Here is an 18,184-nt window from a genome sequence, read left to right on the forward strand (position 1 = left end):
TCTCAATCCTTACAGGACGTCTATCCCGGTACCAAAACTCCTCCTCCTCAGCACAGCTCCTTCTCCTTCTCCTTCCACCCCATCCCTCTGTCTCTTCCTTCCTTCCTTCTTTCTAGTCTAAAGGAGCCCAGACTGGCCTCACTATGTAGCCAAGGATGACCCTGAACTTCTCATCCTCCTGCCTCTACTTCATAAGTGCTAGAATCCCAGGCATATACAACCACATCTGATTTCTTTTTATGTGGTGCTAGGGACCCAACCCATGGCTTTATGGATGCTGGACAAGCCCTTTATCGACTGAGCTACATCCCTGGCACCTTCATTTCTTTTGATCAGAAGCAAACTAAAAATCATATGGGCTTACAACTCAATAAGAGTACCAAAGCCGGGCGGTGGTGGCACATGCCTTTAATTCCAGCACTTGGGAGGCAGAGGCAGGCAGATTTCTGAGTTCGAGACCAGCATGGTCTACAAAGTGAGTTCCAGGACAGCCAGGGCTACACAGAGAAACCCTGTCTCGAAAAACAAAAAAATAAAAAAACAAACAAAAAGAGAGAGAGAGAGAGAGAACCAAAGAATGATATACTTTTATTCTCTTTAAAATCACTCTGGACTGGAGGGATGAGTAAGTGGATTATTTATATTCAGATCGTCAGAATCCTCTTAGAGGCAGACTTGGTAGTGTGTGTCTATAATCTTAGCTCTCTTACATCAAGATGGAGGGCAGGCAACAGAAGCCTCAAGAAGCTAGCAGATCACATAGCCTGGTGAATATAACCATAGACAAGAAATGGATTCACATTCCTGGTCTTGTACATGCACGCCCACACTTACCCACAGGCACACACCACGCATACACACACACACACACACACTTTTTAAAAGCAGTGTATCTCAGTGGTGTATGCTGCTGTTTCATTTTCTTCTTGCATGGTTTTGGACGACTTGCAACCTCATACCTTTGAGTAGCTGGAGGAGGAGGAAGAGGAAGAGGAAGAGGAGGGGGAGGAGGAAGAGGCATGTGTCATGTCAGCCTACACTGCCACTCACCTCCAAGCCTCATTACGGCAAGTCACTTTTCTGAAGCTGGACTGTAACGCTTAGACAAATGATCGTATGAAGTTTTAAATAAACATACAATATTTACATTACGCTGTTTCTTGAAGTGATTTATCATCATCTTCTTTCGGTCCTGTCCTCTGGACATGAAAGACATGAGCTTTTTGCAGTTTATACAAACCAAATCCTCTGTTTGCTCTGATTAGGCATTCATGGATCTTTAATACTGCCCAGGCTTGAGAGTGGGGATTATTCCCTTCGGGGGCGGCGGAATTAAATACATTAGCTGGCGGAGATAAGGGAGGGCAGGGGAGTTTAATTGCCGCTAAAATAGATACAGTAGGTAACCAAAATAGAAGGCACAAAACCAGCCTGCGGTCTCGTTTTCTGCTGTGGTAGAGGGCGTCCGTGATCACGTGACCTGCAGCCACTTGGAAAGCTTCCAAAGCTGATGATGGTCTGGAAGATGTAGGAAACGGACCAATATTGCGCCAGGTCAGTCTCCGGGTTCCTCAGCTGCCTCGTCCCTGGGGGTGGGGGTGGGGGTGGGGGGAGGAGAGGGGCTTTTTACCCTGAAGCATGGGAACACCAGCCATCCACCATGAAGAATCTTCAGCTCTATCTGAACTGACACGATCTTCCATGCAGCGCCACCTTATCACCTGAATGCCCACACCTCTCAGTAGGCATCTCAGAAACATGGAGAGAGCAGCTGCCAAACCCTGTGGCCCCAACCTAGTAACTAGACCAGAGGAAGCTGTCTAGTTGGCGGGATTTCACTTTTATTTTATTTTTTTTCCTTTTTCTCTTTTATAATTAGCTGACATGTCAGAGTTTTCATTTCTCATTCTACTCGTGAGCGGGGTAAATGGATCTTGTCACCCTCCCCCAGGAGCTGACACCGGCAGTTCACAAGTTAACTTATCCAGTGAATGTGTGTGGCACTGATGTGGTAGAAATGATTTTTATAAAACAACATAACATAACCATTTAGCAGTCTTTTGCTTTTTTTTTTTTTTTTTTTTTTTTCTGGTCTTAGTCCTCAGCCAGATTGAGGGAGGGGGAACAAAACAAAATAAATTCTTGACCAACAGAATGAAGAGCCATATGGAAGTTAACCAGAGTAGGAGAAAAATTCTGAATTAAAAAATCCAGGGCCTGGCAGGATGGCCCAGTGGTTAAACTCACATATTTCTCTTTGTGGGACCCCAGTTCAGAGCCTAACACCCACGAATATTATATGTGGGTGAGTCACATGGCTCTAAAGGAGCCCATCCACCTTTTGGCTATGCAAGTATACACACATGTACAAACACACTCATACACACATAAAATATAGTAAACTAGAGATACATGTATGTGTATTAGTAGTAAACTCTGTTTATCTGAAACTCTAGTAAGAATGAAACCAATCAATAGACAGAAAACAGATTGGAGACTGTCTGGGGTGGGGTGACAGGAAAGGGGAACAGACCAGGGACACAATGGATACAAAGATTCAAGTCCAGTTCATACGCTAAAAGTGTATTTTACAATACGCAAATTACATTTCGATAAAATTGATTTTTGGCTTCGATCAGTTTATAGTACCAAGGAGCTGCAGGAACCATTTCTAAATCTTTTATTTTAATGTAAAAGAAAATAATTAAACCAATACTCCATGAATCATTAATAAGGATTTTAGGATGGGATTTTTTTCCCCCTCCAAACAAACACAACACATATCTACCAGTTTTAAGTGCTGTGGCTGACATGCTGGCCTGTTACTGTCACTGCTATCTGAGAAGTTTCAGGATTAGGTGGGCGGAGCCCAGGCTCCACAGTTCTCTGGCATTGAAGGCTGCTCGTTTTCGTTGTGAATATCAAGGTTGCTTGATTGCAAGATGTCCTTTTTTCTCTCATGTGAACACGGGAATACATATCCACTAACCTCATTCCCTGCGCACTTTAGTGCCAGCTCTGGCTTGTTAACACGCGTCCATTCCGGAGACTGGCTAGATGCAGGCTCGAGAGAGCAAGCTTCAACCGCCCCAGCTCCTAACAGGCAGAAAAGTGCAAATGGAGGCCCCAGGGTGCCTGAGTAGCAACAGATCCCCAGCCCCGGGTGGGAGCCGGATCAGACCCCAGAACACTCAGTCTCTGCAACTCATTCTTTCTCCTAGTGCCTGACGTGCCCGGCTCTTGCTCTTTACAAGATACCCAGAGTTCAGGTTTGTGATTCAACAGTTGATAGTGAAACACTGCCTGCCCCCACCCCACAGGAAAGGCAGCCAGAGCCAAGCCTTTTCTTTCTCTCTCTGTGGTCCTGCAGGCTCTTGGAGTGTTTACACTAAACTCCAGGCCTTGGAAGGGAATTTACAGCCTTATCACTGGAATTAGAGGCAATGTCAGCCAGGGGATGTGTGTCTCCTTTGCGCCTTTTCCAAGCCAGAGAGCAAGCGAGAGTTGGCTTCATTTAAGGCAGGCGGGTTATTTTATTCTCTCTCTCTGCCTCTGCCTGAAGTTCCTCTTTGAAGATTTTTCTGTCATGTTATTTAGGATAATGAGGATTTTTTTTTTTGCTTCTATTCCAAGATTAATATCTGGAAACAATTTCTATAGGAAATTTTTTCTCATAAAAATCAGATTAATCAATGAAAAGATTGCTGCAGGTCGTGTTTCCTTAAAAAAAAAAACCAACAACAACCTTCTTACCCATTGAATTGATGCAAGAGAATATTGAAAATAGTTGTAACGTTTGAAGAGTAGTAACAGTGAACGTGAAGCATAAAGGACCAGCCACTTCGTTTTTATGAACCTTCAATCCCAGGACTCAGTCTAGAGCTTGCATTACTTTTAGAGTCCCTTGCCTTGTTGGAAGGCAATCATAACATGCGACTGCATTTGTGAACTTATGTTTTAACTTTTTAAAAAGGTGTGAATATTCATGTCTCTCAGGCATGGGACCGTAGATATACGTATTGTCCTTGCTTTTCCCCTGTACCACGTTTCTGAGAGTCGTCTCTTCTGCTAGTGCAGTTAGACTTCATTCATGGTCACGGCTATATCCTCCAATGCGTTCCTGGTCCACAATTGGATTCTTTCCCATTTTCTCTCTTTGGAGGGCTGTGAACAGTTTTACACATTCCTCCTGGCACATGCCCTAGACATTTCTTTTAGGCCCAACAGGGAGTGGATTTACTAGTGTCACTATTTTTTAATACTAGTCCAGATTAACTCTCTAGGTAGCCATATTTAAATGCAGAAACTGTCCACGCCTTCCCTAGCCTTTCCTATTGTCAGGCTTCTGTTTGGTTTGGTTTGGTTTTCGATTTTGGTGTCAATAAAACAGACCTTTCTAGGCTGGAGAGATAGCTTAGTGGTTAAGAGTACTGGTGTAAGACTCTAGAGAGCCTTAGCTTACTGGGGGACCCCTTGAGTGAACCACACGGAGCCAGGAATCGATGCAAAAAGCAAGAGGAATTTATTGTTCCAATGTGTTGGGGCTGTCCTACACCCAAAGGAGAGATGGCAAGCCCCCCCCCCCCCCCCAATCCATTTGGTCAGTCTTTATACAGTTTTCAGAGCAGCAGCCATTAGGCACAATGTGATTGGCAGAACAGTGTGACTTTTAAATTGATTGGTCTCTGGTGAATGAAATGGCAGGGTCTGTCCTGTGGAATGTGTTTACCTGGTCTAGGCCTCCCCACCTGCAGCTCCAGGTCCATACTACCTTCCCCTTCCAGAGGAGAAAGGTGTGGTGGAATTTTAAAAAACGCCCTGAACTGATGTTTTTATTGGCTGTTCTTCCAAATGACCTGGGTTCAATTCCCAGCACCCACATGGCAGCTCACAACTGTCTGTGACTCCAGTTCCAGGGGATCTGACACCCTTACACATGCATCCATGCAAGGAAAGCCCCAATGCACATAAAATAGAAATAACTACTAAAGATAGACCCTTCTGATTTTAACTCTCAGTGCTAGGTTACAGTGCCAGATGACTGGATGGCTCATCTTTTATATTGCAAAATATCCGCTCTTGTCCTTTCAGTCACTTTGTAATGGATTTTGATGAACAGGGTTCTTAGCTATAATGTAGTTTAACTTTTCAATCTTTGTCTATATGGTTTTTGTATTATCTTATTTATTACTATATAGTATTTATTATTATATAGTGTTTATTATTATATATTAGTATAGACACGTTTTCCTAACCCCAGTTTATACAGAGAGTCTAGAATATTGTCAAGAGTTTTTATCATTTTCCTTGCACATTTGTTTTTAACCCACTGGAATTCACTCGCACGTGGAGTAGAAGATGCAGACTCAATTTTGTGGGCCATGTGACTATTCAGTTTTCTCTGTATCATGTTTGAGAGTCCTTGAATTATAGTATCTTCCAACATAGTATAGGTAGCCATAGGCACATGTGGTTCACTGAACTGTAACTCCCCAGTTCCTGTTTTGAAGCCATAGCTTCCTGGGAAGTAATTGGGATTCTATAAGGTCATGGGAATGGGGCTTCCTCAGAGGAGGAAGGGAGACTGCTTTCTGTTACAGGAAGTCTTAATACAGAGACAGATACCCCTAAACAAGGAAGCTAACCAAATTAGCTGTCGTCTTGAACCTGGACTTTCATGCCTCTGGAAGTAGAATGTATGCTGGCTAATCCTCACAGTCTGTAGCATTGTGTTACAGACATTCAAGAAGATAAGTATTGATGTTTTCTGGATTCTCTATTCTATTGTACAATTTGCCTATCCTTCACCTCAATTATTATGCCGTATCAATAGCCGTATAGATTCTTCTTTGGTCCTGTGATTTGTTAGAATCACCTCATCACTTCACACAAAATAAAACTTGGGGCTTTTTTGTATAATCATGTTATATCTAATTATTGACTTAGAGAACTCTACCCTTAGTGATACTGGACTTTCTAACCCAACAACATGGTGTATGACTTAAGACTTTGATAATGCACTTAAATAAATCTTCATAGTTTTAATCCATGTTTTCTGAAATTTATTCATAGGACCTTTATGTTTTATGATGCATCAATGTATTCTTTATTCATTCATCCTGGCATTGCTGGGGACCAAACCCAGCACCTCCTCTACGCTAGACAAGTGCCAGGGAGCACACATGCCCCAGCCTCAGTGAAGAAGTGTAGTTGAGTTTTATACATTTATTTTGATATCCAACAGCTTGTCATTTGTTATCTACTGGTTATTTTCTTCTAGAGTTGATTGTTTTCTAGGAATAAAGACAGTTTCATTACCAGCCAAACCTTAGCCATTCTGAGCGCTTACTTCTGCCTTAGCTGCATTGGGGAAGGGTGCTTGTTTGAGGCTGGGTAGAATTAATGCTTGGTTGCTGTTTTTACAAGGAGAGCTCTTGATGTGGGATTAAGTGTGAGACTTACAGTAGATGCCTTTTGTCGGCTCCAGGAAATTCTATTCCTGTTTTAGTAAGAACTTTCCATGATTGCATTTGTCAGACAAGTTTACATTATTGAGATAACTCTGTTTTCTTTATTACTAGGATGTGTTTAGGCAATCTATTTTCAAATGTAAAAATTCACCTCATAATCTAGGCAAAACTCAATTTTGATGTATAACTTCATTTTATATATTTTGTCTGTCTGGGTTTTTTTGTAAAAGACTTATTTATTTATTTTATGTATATGAGTATACTGTGGCTGTACAGATGGTTATGAGCCTTCATGTGGTTGTTAGGAATTGAATTTAGAACTTCTGCTTGCTCTGGTCAGCCCCACTCACTCCTCCAGCCCAAAGATTTACTTATTATTATAAATAAGTACACTGTAGCTGTCTTCAGACACACCAGAAGAGGGCATCAGATATTATTATGGGTGATTGTGAGCTACCATGTGGCTGCTGAAATTTGAACTCAGGACCTTCAGAAGAACAGTCAGTGCTCTTACCTGCTGAGCCATCTCGCCAGCCCTTATCTGTCTGTTTTTAGACTAGGGTGTCACACTATAACCCAGGATAGTTTGATTGCCTGCTGTGTAGTCCGGGCTGGCCTCGAACTCATGATCCTCCTCTCTCAGCTCCCAAGTGCTCAAAGTGCTGGGATTATAGGTACACACCACCATCTTGACTCTCCACATCATTATTTCTTTGAAACGATTTCCCAAGACTTTGCCCAATGTTAATGATACAGATCCTTAGAAATATATTAAACCTACATTCCTCTTGGTGACTCGAAATACCTTTTCCATTAGCCCCCTGGACACACCATAAAAGTTATCGTTTAGCCCTCCACTATACCCTGCAGCCTTTGAATGTTAAACTTTGAACTTGTTTGAAAAACCCACAGAGTTGCATGATGAACACCTATGATGCTTGGACAGCACGAATGCAGTTTTATCCTTTTATGCTTAACAGTTAGAGTCCGCTTCCTTCTGTGCTCCAAGTCACCATTTGTTAGGTCACCATGCTTGCCTGGCCTATCTGTTCCTTTAGGGACAGACACTGAAGCTCCAGCCATCTATCCTTCCATACCGCACGCGTCCTATCTCAAGCCTCACTAATAATGACTAATTATTAATAGTTAACAAATGACAACTAGAATCTGAAGAGATGGCTCAGAGCTTAGAGGGCTTGCTGCTCTTGCAGGCTTCAGTTCGAGCACCTACGTGTAACTCCAGATGTAGGCAATTCAACACCCTCTCTTGGACTCCAAAGGTACCAGGCACACAAATGGCACACAAACATACAGGTAGGCAAATGTTCTTACATCATTTTGGAAAGAACGTTCAAGTGTGGCCTAGGGGATGGAGCTCAGTTGGTAGAATATTTGCGTTCATGCACCAAGACATAGGTTTGAATCCTTATGCTGTAAAACTGAATACAGTGGGTCATGCCTATGACCCCATCACCCAAGAAACAGAGAGAGGAGGATCAGGAATCAAGGTTATCTTCTGTCTAAACTGAAGACTTGCCTGAGCTACATAAGACCATACGTCAGAATGAAATGAAGGAAAGTAATGGGAAAAGTGTTTTAAAGTTTGCCTGACTTTATAGTCAGGCTACTTACAGGAGAGAAACTAACCCTAGGTTAAATCTCAAGCCTAGAAAGAAAGGTAAGTGGCAGGAATGCCTACACATACACAATGCACCCCACCCCCACTGAGCATCTGTCTTTCAACATCCCCATCCTGGGACAAGGGATTAAGCCATTCTTAGAGGGATGAAATCTTTCATTTGCTTAGTGATCCTAGGGTCTAGAATCCCTTTTATGGCAATAGAGCCGAGACCTTCCATTTTATAAGAAGTGTCACTCGACATGGTTGTTTAGAAGTGAACATGATTGAACAGGGTCATTATGGGAAGAATTTTTGAAAAGTGAGGCCATAGCAAAAACAAACACTATTTTAAAACCTGGATCTACTGACCTTGGGAACCACAAAACTCCTCATTTTCCAAGCCCAGCTTCATCGCTTCCGATTGTTCCTCTGACTGGCAACAGAACACCAGGCACCCTCACTGGCCGCTAAGGGGTCCGTGCTCCCACACTGAAACCCAGGTGCAGACTGCTGAGTACCCTGCCTTCTGTCAAAGGAGGGGTCTGAAGGCATCTCTCCAGGTCTCCTGTGACGCCATTGAAACAAACTCAGGAGGAGGGGAAAGCTGTGTGTTGTTGATATCAAATGTTCTAATTAGTGAGGACTTTCAAAAATAGGGACACATTGGGAACTGGAGAGATGTCTCACTACTAAAGAACACTCAGCATCCGGGTTCAATTTCCAGCAGACACAAGGTGGCCCACAACCCTCTGTAACTCCAATCCTGAGACAACAGGTGCTCTCCTTGACCTCCATCCGCCGTTACCAGGCATGCACACAGGATACCTACATACTTACGGGGAAAACATTCACACATATAAAATACATTATTTAAAAGATATATTTAAAAACTAAAAGAGGAGAGGCACATGTGAATATCCTAATAATCTCCAGTGTATTGAGCTTAATCAACCCCAAGTAATTATTTTTAATATTTTGAGTTTGTTTTAAGGTATTCCAGCAGAGTGGAAGGAGGCATAGAGGTACGAAGACTATGAGACATGAGAGTCACAATGTATGAGACTCCCACAAGAGTCTGGGAGATCGGTAGATGAAAGTTCACTATCTCTCCACTTTAGCAGAAGTTTAAGATTTAATGTTCTGAAAAAAATAGTTAATTCTGTAATTAAGCTGTAAATAAAGACAGCTGGAGATATAGCTGGATGTGGTGTGGTCTTGCCTAAGCCTTGAAGAGCTGTGGGTTTGAGCCCCAGGAAAGGAAGGGGAAGGGAGAGGAGAGTGGGATGGTGAGGGGAAGAGAGGGAAAGAAAGAAAGGAAGGGGAAGAGAGAGGAACAAAGGAGGGCGAGATGGAGGAGCAAAAGGGAAGGAAGGAAAGGCAAAGAAAGCTATAAATCCTGTGAGGGGTGGACTGACTACTCAGCTGCCCCTTTCTACAGTGATCTTCCAGGAGTGGAGTGGCGGAAGGGCAGGGAGTATCCACACACACAAAGCCCTTGGCCTTCAACACTATCTGTGCATTGCCTTGGCTAGCTAGAGGGTATAGAGAGTCACTTCACTCAAGACTGCTCCCATGTACTGTCCCCCAGCCACTGGCTAGTGTGAGGCCAGGCTACTAACTCTGACAATCTAGACCTGTAGTCTTCTAGCAAACATTGCTTAACCAGGGATAGCTGAACTGGAATGGCAAGACCACTATTCCTAACTCCTACTAGCCAGCCTGCAGCCCTTAGCATTCTGCTGATCCCTGGGGGCCTATTCTGAAGACGACAGCTTGTACAGTGGAGAGGGCAGAGGGCATTGAAGCATCATGCCAAGTAGGGCTAGGTGTTAGCACATGTTTATGTGTCTTGTTCCAGGACGTCGAGTCCAGCACTTGGTATCATGAGAAGGCCTTCTCTTCCTTGTTATAAAACATGTTCGATATGCTGGCTTGGCCCCAGGGTCTCAGGAAGACTGCTGAAGCTCCAGGCATCACATTCTCTCACAGCTGTTTCCAGATATAAAAAAAGTATGCTAATTCTAAAAGATTTCATTTATTTGGTTGGTTGGTTGGTTGATTGATTGGTTTGATTTGGTTTGGTTTTGAGAACAGATCTCACTATGTATCCCTGACTAGCCAGAAAGTCTGTCTATACAAGACTGGTCTTGAACTCAAAAAGAGCTGCCTGAATCTGTGGATTCTCAATTTTATTTATTTGTTAATTTATTTAGGTAATTAGGGGAAAATATTTCCCAGAATCCCCTCAGTTGACTTCCACCCAGTCCCTTGGCACATAAGCCCATATTCTCTCTATAAGCAAAGATGGGAACCCAACTATTTTGACTTGGGATGATCTTCTCTAGGAGTTAAGTTCCTACCACCACGGAATCGGTGATTGCCACATCACATCTACGCTTCACTCTCTAGAGTCACTTGCTTAACCTTATTGCCCAGAATAGCAGCTAATCAGCACTTGTAAAGTTGGTCCTCTGGTGTGGGGGGTACATCCCTATAACCCTCCGCTGTCAGACTGAAGCAAGAGGACTATAAATAAGATACTCTTTCTCAAAAGAAACAAAACCCATACAGAAGGCCCTTCCTCACCTAGGAGACTTCCCTGGCCAGATGAAGCTGTCTGTACGCAAACTGTCAACTTCACTCACGTCACTGAAACACACCTCGTTAAAGTAAAAGTAGTTGAATTTATTTTAGCTTTAGGTATTACTGACAAATAAAAAGCTGTGTGTGTGTTGAAGGCATACAATGTGATGTTTGGGCATATGCATGCTATACACACTATGAAGTGATTACCACAACCAATGGAATTGACATATCTGTTCCCATAACAACTGTGTGAGATAGAGGAAAGAGAAAAAAATTTAAGATCTTAGCAAATTTTACAATTTCAAGTATTATTGGTAAGTTAATTGATTAGGGAGCAAGTGCCACTTTTCCTCCTCCTCTTCCTCCTCTTTTTTCCCCTCCTCCTTCTCAAAGCCCATCAAGGACTTATCCTGCCTGAACCTTTGTACCCATTAGTCAGTCTCAGACTGTGAAGTCAGTAGATTAGACAAAATCACCACCCTCGTCAAGGAGAAAAGACAGGAGCCATCTTGGCTCCATGACCCTGATAGCTGAGTTTGGCATCGATACCAACCCCACCTCTGCTATCTACCTGCCTCCCCCCTTTAAAAAAAATAATAAGATGACTAACTGAGCTTCTTTCACTTTGTGTATTTCTTTGTGTGATACCAAGTCTCTTTGTTTCTAACAATTACATACTGTTAACTCCAGAACATTTGCATCCCATGTAATGACACGTTTACCTTTCAACACAATTCTCCCTTTCCCCCAACCCCTGGCAACTTTGACTCTCTACTTCAGTGGGATTAAAGTTTTTTGATTCCACATATAAGTGAGATCATGCAATACTTTTTCTTCCGTGTCTGGCTCATTTCACTCAGCACAAGACCTCCTGGGTTCAGTTAGGATGTCATAACTGGCAGGGCTGGATAACATGCCATATTGCATGTGCACACCAGACATGGCATTTTCTTCTGCCATCTGTTGATGAACACTTATATGGTACACATCATACAGTACACATATGATGTATATGGTACACATTGGCTATTGTAATTCTTCTTATACACACTGATTTCTTTTTGGAAAGGATGAGAATAAAACTTTTCTCTGACACAATAGGTTTGCTTTTTAACATTTGGAATCAAGATATCTTGTGAGGTTTTTTTAAAAATATTTTTATTAGGTATTTTCCTCATTTACATTTCTAATGCTATCCCAAAAGTCCCCATACCCTCCCCCCCACTCCCCTACCCACCCACTCCCACTTTTTGGCCCTGGCCTTCCCCTGTACTGGGGCATATAAAGTTTGCATGTCCAATGGGCCTCTCTTTGCAGTGATGGCCAACTAGGCCATCTTTTGATATATATGCAGCTAGAGTCAAGAGCTCCGGGGTACTGGTTAGTTCATAATGTTGTTCCACCTATAGGGTTGCAGATCCCTTTAGCTCCTTGGGTACTTTCTCTAGCTCCTCCATTGGGGGCCCTGTGATCTATCCAATAGCCGACTGTGAGCATCTTGTGAGGTTTTTTTAAGACTGAAAACTTGATACTGTGAAAATGATTTAAGCTGTCTCTAAAAGCAAAGCTTTAAAAATCACTAAGGGGGAAACCAAAAATACAGGATAGAAACATAAGACAAGTAAATTCAGAGGGATTTTCTCTCAACAAACTGATGGGCATGGTGGAGGGGGAAGCAAAATGAGTTAATTTTGCGTTTTTCCATTTGCCTGACCTCTGATTGAAAGTTCTCAACCCTCTACCACCAGCAAATAGAACTGGTCTCTTGCCGGGACTATTCTGGTATCATACTGACACTGCATCGTAACTTTGTAACAAGCAACTTGAACCGGCTCATTATTCAAAAGGCCTTGCAGAGTTGTTTGTGCTTTGGTCAAGGGCTGATAATTACTTCACAAGCAACAGATGTCCAGTAAAGGAAGTTTGTGGTGTGTACAAATAGTTACCGCTGATGTCTTAGCTGAGACTTGGGAGAGATTTTTCTAAGGTTTTGAAAGACTTTCCCAGCCATCCTTTCTTTCCGTGCTGTCAGTCAACTCCTGGCCCTTGCTACCCTGGTGCCTTCTACTTTCATTTGATGCAGTATTGTGTGGTAATGGGGTGAAAATGAAACTTGCAGCTTAAGCTTCGTGTCCACGAAAACCTAATACATTACCTAATACATTAAAATCAACAAACCTATATCAAACACTTGCTCTAAGTTTTTTCTTACACTTGAGAAACGAAGCATGGTCCTTCCAGGCCTGTAGAGGATACAGATATGCCCAGTGCCCGTCACACAATGCCAGGCTCATCAATGCTCTGACTCATGCAAATGTCACAACAGTCATATGGATGGGAACTATGGTCACCTTTACCTTATATGTTCAAAAGCTGGGGTACAGACATATTCTCTCCAGGGCTCAAAAAAAAAATCACAACTGGTAAGCATCAATGCGGAACAGACAACTGGGCCACACTGACTTTCAGTTATCAGGTTTTTTTAGTTACTTATGTTTTTGTTGTTGTTGTTTCATTTGCTTGTTTTTGTTTGAGATAAGATTTCATGTAGCCCTGGCAAACTTTTCTATCAACTTGACCCAAGTTATGGTCCTCAGGAAAGAGGGAACCTTCACTGAGAAAATGCTTCTATCAGATTGGTCTGTAGAGCAGTCTGCGGGGCACTTTCTTCATTAGTGATTAGGATGGGAGAACCCAGCCCACTGTGGCCGTGCCACCCAAGGCAAGTGGTCCCGAGAGGCATAAGAAAGGTAGCTGACGTGAACATGGGAGCAAGCCAGTAAGCAGGGTCCCTTCAAGGCCTCTGCTTCAGTGTCTGCCTCCAGGTTCCTGACTTGATGTTGGGAACACAGCACGGAGATTCGTGTACCCAGAGATCTCCAGGAAGACCAGAAATATTAGGCACAATAGGATTGTACTCTCAAAGAATAGACAAACATGAACAAACAAACAAACAAACAAAAAACCCAAACCTGGAAACCAAACCAACCAACCAAACAAACAAAAACCCCTAATCTTTTATCCAGAAGGCTGGAAGCTGGAAATGATGAACAGCCTGGTGATCCACGTAGAGCTCCCACAACCTGGACCAGAGGTCGCTCAGATGCCCTCTAGTGTATGACTGAGACCAAGCTGGCTCCTTCCTTAGAGCCTTAACTATCTCTAGAACCCATCTTCCTGGAAGAAATGACATGTACCCTGAGCAGAGTTCTCCATATACTTACACTTGCCTGCGCACCAGGGATTGTGTTACGCTGGGAAACCTTTCCCCAAGTTATACTGTGTTTTTAAATGCTGGCAACCTGGCATCAGAGTTCCTGTAACTTTGATCTACGTTGGCAAAGTCGTTCTGAATGGGAGTATCATTCTCACCGCTGCTGTGATCACCTGCAGGGACCCCCCCAACCCCCACCTTGAGTTCTTGCCTTGAATCCCCTCACCTGTAAGCCAGATAAACCCTTTCTTCCCCGAGTTCATCTTGGCCAGTGTTTTATACAGCAGTAGGAAGCAAACTAGGATGCCCAGGCTAGCCTCAAAACTCCCTATGTTGCCAAGGAGAATCCTGAGCTCCCAATCTTCCTACCTGCACCCCTGAAATGCTGGAATTAGAGCACGCACTGAAAAATTTGGCTCTCCCAAGAACTAAGGAGGAATGGTACGCCGTATGCACGCTTGAATGGGACACGCCCTGGTTAACAGGTCCAGGTGGAGCGGGGAGGCTCTCTGGTTGGGAACTTTGAGGGTGGCATCCGAAGGCAGGGGCAGTACCAAGGGATAAGGAGGCTGAGGGGCATGACACAAAGCAAATAAACAGACCTGGAAGAGAATATATATTTCTGAGCCCAGCCCATTATGAAGCCAGTTTGGAAAGGATTTCCACATTGACTGATGAAGGTAATGCCCTCAGCCACCAAGTACAGGCTGGGAGATTTAAACTAGATTTAACCAAAGCCTCCTAGGAAGGGCCAAGTGGGAACCAGACGCCAGGTGCCCTGACTCCGCTTCCGCAAGACTATAGCATCAAACCACAAGAACACTGTGCCGTAGGATAGAAAGGGCAGGGCATAAGCAACTTGAACGTGCAGACCAGTCAGCAGAAATTCCAGTACCATGCGTGCCTAAGGAAGTATGTTTTATCTGGATGTAAAAATGGAAATACAGTTCAGAATCCGAGCAGAGGCCAAATTATCCTGAGAGCTGACGACGGAGTTCAAACATCAGCCGCAGAAGCCCTGGTGTTAGACAGGGCCCCACGGCCTCAGGATGGTGCGGAGACCGGGAAACTGTTTCTTCGAGAAATAATATGGTTAGAATATAAAGACTCACGAGGAAAAGGCATTTGTGTTTGTTTGAAGAAAACCATCAAAGTTTGCTTATCAAAAACATTCTGGGAGAGAAACGACCAGTTTCTCCTCTGTCCTGTCCTAGAAGGAGAAAGCAGGATTTGTTGAAGCCTGAAAGCAGCCACTTCCTCCTTGTCTTGGTTGTCAGACCAAAGGCCCACAGCAGCAGAAAACTCCCTGGTTACACTTGGCTCTGGTTTCAGCGTGGCTTGGCCTAGTCCAGATTTGTTTATGTGTCTCATGTAGGACAGTTTTTTTTTTTTTTAAATGGTTTTTCAAGACAGGGTTTCTCTGTGTAGCCCTGGCTGTCCTGGAACTCACTTTGTAAACCAGGCTGGCCTCGAACTCAGAAATTCACCTGCCTCTGCCTCCCAAGTGCTGGGATTAAAGGCGTGTGCCACGACCCCCGGCTTAGGCCAGTTTTTCTTTAAAAAAAAATTTTTTTATTACACTTATCCAGAGAAAGAGAGAGAGAGAGAGAGAGAGAGAGAGAGAGAGAGAGAGAGAGAGAGAGAGAGAAAGAGAGAGAGAGAGAGAGAGAGATCAGTTATTTCTTTCCATCTGTGGGTCCTGGATATGGAACTCGGGATGCCAGGATTGCCAGCAAGCACTCTTACCTACTGAATCATCTCCTAGGCCCTGGGCCAGTCTGAAAGTTGTTCTAGGACAGTGGTTGTCAAATTTCCTAATGCTGTGACCCTTTAACACAGTTCTTCATGTTGTGGTGACATCTCCTACCCCCCACCCCACAAAATTATTTTGTTGCTAATTCATAACTGTAACTTTGCCACTGTTATAAGTAGAAATGTTAAGTATCTGATATGCATGATATTTGATATTCAACACACACCCTTGAAGGGGGTCGTGACCCACAGATTGGGAACTGCTGTTTCAGAACCTCCTAAGCGTGTTTTATGACTATGTTAAGGAAAAATTAAAAAAGAAAAGAAAAGAGAGCTTCCGGGGGGTGGGGGTGGGGAGGGGCAGTGTGTGTGTGTGTGTGTGTGTGTGTGTGTGTGTGTGTGTGGCACAGGTAATGGCTGTGGAGGACAATCCTTTGCAGGGTAATGGAAAGTGGTCCTTTTTTTGTTTGTTTGGGGTTTTTTTTGTTTGTTTGTTTGTTTTAAACAATGGATACAGTTTTATTATACAAACTTGTCAACTTTCACCCCCAGCAGGGGGCCACTAAAGGAGCTACCAAGGAGCCAAGGCCTGCAGAGTAAATGTTGGCTCAGGTTCCAGGAGGAGACAGAGAGTAAACATTGTACCCCAGGCTCCAGGCTCTCTGTGGAATTAAAAACCCCTTGAGGACAGGGCCTCTGTTACACTTGCTTCAGTCACTATGGGTGGTCAGAGCAGAGGGAAGCACAACACAGCAGCTTTGACTGTGCAGGTCCTATTCTCTCTCCTCTTTTCTTTCTTTCCTTGGTCATCACTCCGTGGTGAGAAACATCCACCTTTCTCTGCCTTGAAAGAGACCCACAGGCACCACCTAACTTGCCAAGGGCAACAGTGTAGACAGAAAAAGAATTTTATTCTCAGGGATACTAAACTCCAACACAGGTCGATGGGGAGACATGTAAAAGCATTTCCTCGTTTGAAAAAAAACAATGAGGTGTCTAAAATGATTCTAAGGATAAATTGCTACCTAAAGACCTGGCTAAATAGCTTTTAAGTGAGTGGTGTGTGTGTGTGTGTGTGTGTGTGTGTGTGTACTTATGTTTTCCTCTGTGCAGAAAAACTATACAATCTAAGTAAATGTAAATAGTCACTACCCATAATTACACAATCTAAAAAGACTCACATTTTGTAACTGCATGTATCTCTTTCTAAAAAGTTTATTGTATCTATCCATAGTTAACCAGCCAGTCAATGATTTCTTGTTAAATCCTGGCAACATTCTATGGGAAGCAGAAAAGCAGTCATCATAATAAAAATAAAATAAAATTATGTAATATAATAGACCATATTGGAGGTGTGGGCAAAGTGTAGGTTGAGTCTGATGATCGAATAGTTCTAGGACAGAAGAGGGTGGTATTTTTTTTTTTTTTTTTTTTGGTTTTTTGAGACAGGGTTTCTCTGTATAGCCCTGGCTGTCTTGGAACTCACTTTGTAGACCAGGCTGGCCTTGAACTCAGAAATCCTCCTGCCTCTGCCTCCCGAGTGCTGGGATTAAAGACGTGTGCCACCACGCCTGGCTGTGATGGGGGTAATTTTAAACAGTCCTGGGAAACCTTGCTGAAAAAATGCTATTTGCATAAACAGGTAAGTTGGATGGGTTTTTAGCACAATTGACTTTGGTCAGAGCCGTCTTTTAAACACGCATACTTCTTAAGTATGTTGCAATATTTCAGCCACTCACTGTTTTTAATCTGCTTGTAGTATATTTCAAGGTAAAATATTGATGCTTGGGTTAAAGTCTGTATATTCAGTGCCAAACTTTTGAAAACCACAAAAAAAAAGCCATAGAAAAATTAAGACACTAATAATTACATCTCTGAGAGGTAATCATATTTGGACCACTTTGTAAAAGAATACACTTATTTAACATTACATGATATGAAACATCTTGTATCATAACACAATTTTATTTAATTAGATGTAAACATTTTCTAAGTATTTCATTAAAAAAAAAAGTTATGTTGTTTGCAAGAATACATAATTACCAAGGATTCTTTAATCACCTCAATTGTAACAAATGTCTACTGTTCCCTCTGGGGCCAGTCCCATGAACTGCAATCCCCTTTGTAACTGATTCGCCTAACTTATTACTATTATAAAATCCTTTTTGTATACATTCTTGCACACACAGATTTTATCACTTATAAAATAAAGGCAGAACTCTGTCACATGCACTGCAAATAGTTTTCCTAGTTTGTTGTCTTCATTTTGGTTTGACTTCTGTTAGTTTTTGACTTAAGGAAATTAAATGTATTCTTTCCTTAAAGGAATGTTTCCTTGTCTTCATGGTTTTTATTTGTGTGTGTATGTGAGTGACAGGGGTGGGCATGTGTGTTTCACAGCTTGTGTGTGGGGATCAGAGGGCAATTTGTGGGGGTGGTTGGAGGGATGGAATTTGGGTCAGCAGGGCTATGCAGCCAGCATTTTACCTGAGGAGCCATCTTGTCCTGCTCTAAAATACCCTTTGTTAGCATTCTGTCTAA

The 18,184-nt window shown here is 42.9% G+C and overlaps 1 long non-coding RNA gene across 1 annotated transcript in view; it reads left to right on the top strand.

Annotated features, from left to right (window-relative positions):
* The first annotated feature begins 1,334 nt into the window (after positions 1–1,334).
* The window catches only part of Gm19466 (predicted gene, 19466), a 57,268-nt gene continuing 40,418 nt past the window's right edge, over positions 1,335–18,184 (top strand). The window contains exon 1 of the long non-coding RNA NR_040349.1: positions 1,335–1,554. This is a non-coding gene — a long non-coding RNA (predicted gene, 19466). The remainder of the gene's footprint in view (positions 1,555–18,184) is intronic.

This window comes from Mus musculus, chromosome 18 (assembly GCF_000001635.26).
Source record: "Mus musculus strain C57BL/6J chromosome 18, GRCm38.p6 C57BL/6J".
NCBI classification, from domain to species: Eukaryota; Metazoa; Chordata; class Mammalia; order Rodentia; family Muridae; genus Mus; species Mus musculus.